Consider the following 7,500-nt stretch of genomic DNA (forward strand, 5'->3'; position numbering starts at 1 on the left):
AATGTTTTTGCTATGGGTTTGCAATATTCATCAGATGATATTGCAAAATACATGTTCGCTCTTCTTGAGTACCACCAGCATCAGGTGGTTGATAACCACCTGTTGAGGTCACGAAGACCATCTTCTCGTTCTAGGTAGACTCGCTCTAATTACGAACGTTTCACTTCTTTTGTAGCTCGTTCAATGTGAAGGTCCAAAGCCGGATATGATCGTATGGTACAAGGAAGAAGATCTGTTTAGTATGTTACCGGGTCCTTAGGCTGAACCTCAAATCAGGGAGAAAGTATGGTGTTAACTAAAACTAAAATGGTTAACTACGTTATTGATGTCAAGTGAAATACATAGTCTTTCTGTTCTTGGTGAACATATCATTACTTCATTGATCTTCGGAAGAATGTTCTGAGAGAATGCGGTGTATAGCAAAGACACTTCGTTTAACTTTTGTGGTATTTAGACTTTTTTTCTATACAAAAAAATTTTCTTCGTTCAAGGTTAGGATCCTGGCCAAGACGGAGACTCAGTTGATGAAGATCCATTCATGGTCTAAGGTCTGTCCCTTCATATGAATAAAATCACGTGCCACAAGACAGAATAATGTCTAATAAGTATGTCCTCTTAATGGGTGAGTTAGCAGAGGCATGGTAAGGTAATTTAGACATTCACAGAAAATAAACTAAATGGAAGTTAAAATAAAGTATGCTAAGGGAAGATGAATGACAAAACATACGTCAGAAATGAGAGAAAATACCAAGTAGTAGTAGTAGTAGTAGTAGTAGTAGTAGTAGAAGTAGTAGTAGTAGTAGTAGTAGTTGTTGTTGTTGTTCAGCCTTAATGGTCCACTACAGGATCGGCCTATCCCTTGAGGGACTATACAGCCTCTGTACCTTACCACGGTATCTTAATTCGGCTTAGTAAGGTTGTATGTATGGTGAGAAGTGCATTGAATTTTTTTTTTTTTTTTTTTATTTAAAGACCAACAAAAGACTAAGTGACATTACGAATCCGTTTCTTTTGTGCAAGAAGCTTCCTTCAGCTGAACGAAATCTTTTGACAGTTGTAAGGGTTCGGGACAATAACTGTGGAAGCAGCGAAGTTGACTTCGTCAAACTCAACAGGTGTCTCAGAACCACCTGATGCTGTTAGCGCTCTGACGTAACGAGAAAAATCCAAAGAGTCCATTTAATATGATGGTAGAACCATTTGACAATATAATCTTGGTGGTTATTCAAGTGATAGTTTCATAGTTCTTTTTCTGTCTACTCTACTCAAAACAATATTTCTCTTAAGGCGCTCATTTGGTCCATAATTCCCATGTAGGTTCTGTTACCGTTTTTATACTGCGGCATAGAGTAGAAATTGGATTGTTTTACATCATATGATTGTTTAATATCATATGATTGTTTAAAGTGAATGTTTCAGTAATAGGTTTTAAGATTACTTATTCAAATGTTTAATGATATTCGAGTGGCTTGTATGGGACACAGCATCTGAACGGGACCCAAGATGTCTCTTTTCATTTTAAAATTATTTCTTTCGCCTTTTCGTATGAGAACAGATAACCGGTGACCATTCTCTTCTTACAATTATAGTCAGATAACCTTGATACTGTCCCATTTTAATAAAGTACAGGCGAAAGTCCAAAATATCTTGCCAGTATATATCGTATACACACACACACACACACACACACACACACACACACACACACACACACACACACACACACACACACACACACACACACATACACACACACACACACACACACACACACACACGCACACATACACACACACACACACACACACATACACACACACACACACACACACACACACACACACACACACACACACACACACACACACACACACACACACACATATATATATATATATATATATATATATATATATATATATATATATATACATATATATTAGTGTATCCAGGAAGAATATTTTCTTGTTGACAGACGAGATTAAATGATATTGCTGTTTCTGCATTGTTTATCTTTTTGTTAAGAACTTCAATTTCTCTTGCTAATTTACGGTGTTGGACTGATAGTTTGCTGAGTAGCTGTCCGTATGAGGTTGCAACGTTTCGGTCTTCTCTGGAGACCATCTTCAGGCTAATTGTTTGGGTGTGTGTGTGTGTGATGTTTATATACTATTTTATTTCTGATTGTTTGGATGGTGTCGTGTGAAGCGATCATCCTGATTGGCTGCTACGTAGTCATCAGGAATCACTAGGAGAGGTGAGGTCAGGTCCGCTTGTGGGATGGGAGAATCTGGAGGTCTATACTGTGTATGTTCATGGTTGGTTTTAATTCTGCTATATAAATTGCCCTCCCAAATCGACATCGTCTTTACAAGATAATCACGTCATTTATCAACATAACTGTACCGTTGAGAACTGTGGGTCTCAAACATACATTGGAATGACGAGGACTAAACTTACAAGACGTTTGACCTGCCACCTACAACATGGATCCATAAAGAATCACTATAACACCAAACATAATACTTCCCTCACCCGTCAAAACTTAGAAGAAGGAACAGTAATAATAGACAGAGAAAGAGACTCCCGCAGATTAGCATTTATTGAAGCAATTTATGTAGCAGAATTAAAACCAACCATGAGCATACACAGTATAGACCTCCAGATTCTCCCATCCCACAAGCGGACCTGACCTGACCTCTCCTAGTGATTCCTGATGACTACGTAGCAGCCAATCAGGATGATCGCTTCACACGACACCATCCAAACAATCAGAAATAAAATAGTATATAAACATCACACACACACACACCCAAACAATTAGTCTGAAGATGGTCTCCAGAGAAGACCGAAACGTTGCAACCTCATACGGACAGCTACTCAGCAAACTATCAGTCCAACACCGTAAATTAGCAAGAGAAATTGAAGTTCTTAACAAAAAGATAAACAATGCAGAAACAGCAATATCATTTAATCTCGTCTGTCAACAAGAAAATATATATATATGTATATATATATATATATATATATATATATATATATATATATATATATATATATAAGGTTACACTACAAAGTCATATATTTTTCGATTAATCGTTTCCTTTTTCATGACTGTTTAATCTATGTGCTTTAAAATATATTGCCCAGTTTTGGACATTACTCTGCGTGTTTATATGGAAGCTGGTTGTTTTCACCCGTAGACTTCTTTGTGGCCCTTTCCTTTGGAGAAGGGGTGAATTTTGGAAAGATTCGTTGGTGAAGAACATTTGGGCACAACTCAGTAAAAAGAACAAATCAATATTTTCTGTGAAACATTTTATAAACTAGAAAAGAAATGAATGTTCAAAACACTCGGGAAGTCTTCATTAGTCTTCTGTAATACCTTTTCTGTAGTATATATTTTGTACCACTTGTTCATATACCAAAGACTGTGTGTTTGGTTGGGAATTTTTTTTGCATATTTCATAAAGTAATTCTTTCTACAGTGTTTTTTTTTTAGCATAATGGTACTATGATTTTATGCAAAAGTGTCTTCAGGCTCCGCCATGCAATGTAGGTGCTGAGAATCAACAGGAATATGTAACGCATATAACAAATTGAACATGTATATAAACATGACGAGGTGGCCGAGTGGTTAAGGCGTTGGACTGCTAATCCAATAGGGTCTCCCTGCGTGGGTTCGAATCCCATCCTCGTCGAATTTTGGTAAATGATTGATCAAACTAGGTATGATACATGAATAACATAGATTATAACTATTGATTAACAACTTGGAAAGAAATGGTCTCTAATTCTAGAAGTAGATAGCTTGGCAAATACTCGTAAGGAAAGGTTTAGAGGAAAACACACACACACACACACACACACACACACACACACACACACACACACACACACACACACACACACACACACACACACACACACACGAGAGAAATTGAAAAATATTACATAATTGTATATGATTTTTTATGTATAAAAGAAAGTTAAAAATCAACCAAAAACAAATTAGTTGAATATAGTGCTATTGTGTCCTTAAAACATTTGTCTGTCGCAGTAAATAAACAAAGTATACTTGGTTTTGCAAACTTCCTGCGAGCTATTCTCACAGAGTTGGTAATTATTGGAACCTGACCAAGGGAAAGTACATTTGATCCGTAGGCTGTTCTCACAGGATCTCGTTAAACCGGATCAAGAGCGAGTTCGTGGTCGCCTCTGTCCCATCCTCGTTGCCTTCACGTACGTTATGATGTGTTTCGTCCCTTGGATGGTGTCGTCGTCGTCGTCGTCGTCGTCGTCGTCGTCGTCGTCGTCGTCGTCGTCGTCGTCGTTGTCGTCGTTGTCGTCGTCGTCGTCCCTTACCAATCATCATCATCATCATCATCATCATCATCATCATCATCATCATCATCATCATCATCATCATCATCATCATCATCATCATCATCATCATCATCATCATCATCGTGGTCGCCATTATCATCATCATCAACAATCATCATCACCACCCACCAACACCATTACCCTCTCCTCCTCCTCCTCCTCCTCCACCTCTACTTCCACCTCCACCTCTCCCTTCAACCCTTAAGTCTCGGTTACCATTTTATGTTTGGAGCCTCAAGAGACCATTACTGACAAACCCTCAAGACAAACCTAACAAGGAACACATAGAAGAAAACAAAATCCATAGTCAGAATCTTGAATATGGTTATTCAGAACAGATGTTAGAGCTTTCTAAATATAATGAAAATCATATGAAATAACCTATCATGGTTGGTTGTAAAATGTGTGGTAGATATAGGATATGTCTTATACGAAAATTTTACAATGAGTGTATGATTCCAGGTATGATCTACAGATGTGAATCTTGAAAACTGACGAACACAACGGAGACAAGTAAGTGGTACATTCTATTCTACTGTGTGAACGTATCTACTGGAAATCATTTTCATCTTGTTCTACAATAACTTCAAAGGTTGATACAATGAACTAGTCCCCGTTTTGTTGCTAAGTCATTTTGGCACATACAAACGAGTTCTTCTAAAAGTTCATAAAGCTATCCAATCCTCTCTTAAAACAACCAATGGTTTCAGTGTTTACTACATAGTCACTAAGTCTGATGTGTGTTGTATTTGTTAAGGAATGTTCCTATGCCGCCGACTTAAAGTAGTTGCAGGAGAGCAATCTCCGGTACTCAGCTCTTCACATGAAAAAGTGGAGGAAATACGGACGAAGTTGACAGAGATCCCGGGCCCAGTCCGAATACCGAACATCAGCCCTTTGGGTATACACCTTTATCCCTTTGATATCTGGTATGATATTCCACCATTTCCTATAAAGTATCCGACGAGGATGGGATTCGAACCCACGCAGGGAGACCCTATTGGATTAGCAGTCCAACGCCTTAACCACTCGGCCACCTCGTCATGTATGAATAAAATATTAATCAATATTAAAGGCTGCTACTTCAGCTTTCCTCTGCCTACCGAAGTGAAGCAGTGAACGCTTGCCTTACCCTTGTCTACAGCAAGAGGAAATCGGGCGTGTTTCATCGAACTTCAACTTTGTTCAATTTTCTTCATAGTGACTGCAATATCTATACGAGCGCCACACCAATTAATCTTCTTGGTATAATTAGGATTGAGGCGATTCTGTATCGAATATGTCGCCATTGATTAGCAAAACATCGTCCTGACCGTTAACTATCAGATCGGGCCATGAATTAGTTCTGAAATCTCATTCGGAAGGGTAATAGCTGTCGATCACAAGTCCAGCACGTGATCTAAAACCTTGGTGAAACAGACTTGAACATTAGCCACAAATTTTCATAATCAGTGTTTCTCTCCTCTGGTGAATTTTGGGCCATCTCTGGACCCATCTACGCTCCATCCAGTTCACATTATCCTCGCCTGCCTTGTGCAATCTATCTCCACTGCCCTTTTAACATCATCTTCCCATGCCCTGCGTGGTCCTCCCAATGGGTTCCTGTTGACATAAAATATTCATTTTAATCACTTGATAGAAGGAGAATGCTTTCTTCTAAGACTAGTACTTTTTTCCTTGAACTTGCACAGTGAGATAGTATGGTTTTACACCCAGCTTCTTTCTGGTGTGTATTTGGGTGAGGCAAGAAAAGTCCTTGGTTCACTTCTCTTCTATGGTTGATATGTACTGCCAGGTCACTGTGTATCTTTTGAAAGTTAATTGCTGTACATACAGAGAGGCTGGGTCACATATATGTTATAGGTGTGCAAACACTTGTTTGTATACATATCTTTTCTCAGTATTACTGACCTGTATGGCCATTAGAGTTCAGGTCATAAGAATAAACTCTCTTTAATTAGGACTACGTACGCTCAAGAAAATATCTATTGAGGTTCGACCCAATTAGAAATGGAAACAGTAATATTAGTTTTTGTTTTAATAAACTAATGTTGAGTTTTTATGAAGATGTCATAATCAAGACCTGGAAATTGGTTATCCTCTGAAATTAAATATTTTTCGAAATAAAAAACAAGTGAATTGTATCATTCAATACTATTTTGGATCCATACGCAGAATTATTTCATTTAGTATTTCACATTAGTAAAATCTAGTACTTAATGGAGACATAAGAACGGTTTACTTATTGCAATATATACATTATATAACCAATTCTACCCTCTACCTCTTGCGTCTGTCTTGTCAAAAACGCGTTGGAATCTCCTCCACGCTGTCTCAGCGTCTTTGATGATGAAAGCGCTGCAGCCACAAATACAAGATTTATCCTTTTAGGTCGTAAAGTCTATGACGAGGTGGCCGAGTGGTTAAGGCGTTGGACTGCTAATCCAATAGGGTCTCCCTGCGTGGGTTCGAATCCCATCCTCGTCGAATTTTAGCAGGCTTCTCTAAAATGAGTGATAGAATAGGCATGTTTCAGGGTTAGTTTGCTCATATATGCATCCGGTCTCCATATATAATCCATATGCAGCGTCAAATGTAATCTGTGTAAAAACACACATACACAAACATACACATACACCCAAATACATATATACATACATGTATATACACATGCATATACACAAAGACACACAAAAACGCACATGTATATCATATATATATATATGTATATATATATATATGTGTATATATATATATATATATGTATATATATGTATACACATATATATATATATATATGTATATATATGTATATATATGTATACATATATGTATATATATGTGTATATATATATGTATATATACATATATATATATATATATATATATATATATATATGTGTGTGTGTGTGTATTTATATATAATTAAAAATAAACTTCACTCAATTTGGAACTTTTGTCAGTTTTGGGCCGAGCCAACAGAATTGATCGAGGTACTATGATTCCCGACATTTTGAAGAATGGGCGTATAAGATATTGTCTTCGCGTTCTTCCTCTTCTTTTTTTTCTTTTTCTTCTTCTTCTTCTTCTTCTTCTTCTTCTTCTTCTTCTTCT

At 37.3% G+C, this 7,500-nt stretch overlaps 3 non-coding genes across 3 annotated transcripts; 2 read left to right on the forward strand and 1 right to left on the reverse strand.

The window, feature by feature from the left end:
• Positions 1 to 3,619: 3,619 nt before the first annotated feature.
• On the forward strand, positions 3,620 to 3,701 carry TRNAS-GCU (transfer RNA serine (anticodon GCU)). The gene has a single exon. It is a non-coding gene; the product is annotated as a tRNA-Ser (tRNA).
• A 1,646-nt stretch (positions 3,702 to 5,347) lies between these two features.
• TRNAS-GCU (transfer RNA serine (anticodon GCU)) lies at positions 5,348 to 5,429 on the reverse strand. Its single transcript has one exon. It is a non-coding gene; the product is annotated as a tRNA-Ser (tRNA).
• Positions 5,430 to 6,791: 1,362 nt separating this feature from the next.
• On the forward strand, positions 6,792 to 6,873 carry TRNAS-GCU (transfer RNA serine (anticodon GCU)). The gene has a single exon. It is a non-coding gene; the product is annotated as a tRNA-Ser (tRNA).
• Positions 6,874 to 7,500: the final 627 nt, after the last annotated feature.

Source organism: Oratosquilla oratoria, chromosome 6 (assembly GCF_046742065.1).
Source record: "Oratosquilla oratoria isolate Oo_2021 chromosome 6, ASM4674206v1, whole genome shotgun sequence".
Taxonomy (NCBI): domain Eukaryota; kingdom Metazoa; phylum Arthropoda; class Malacostraca; order Stomatopoda; family Squillidae; genus Oratosquilla; species Oratosquilla oratoria.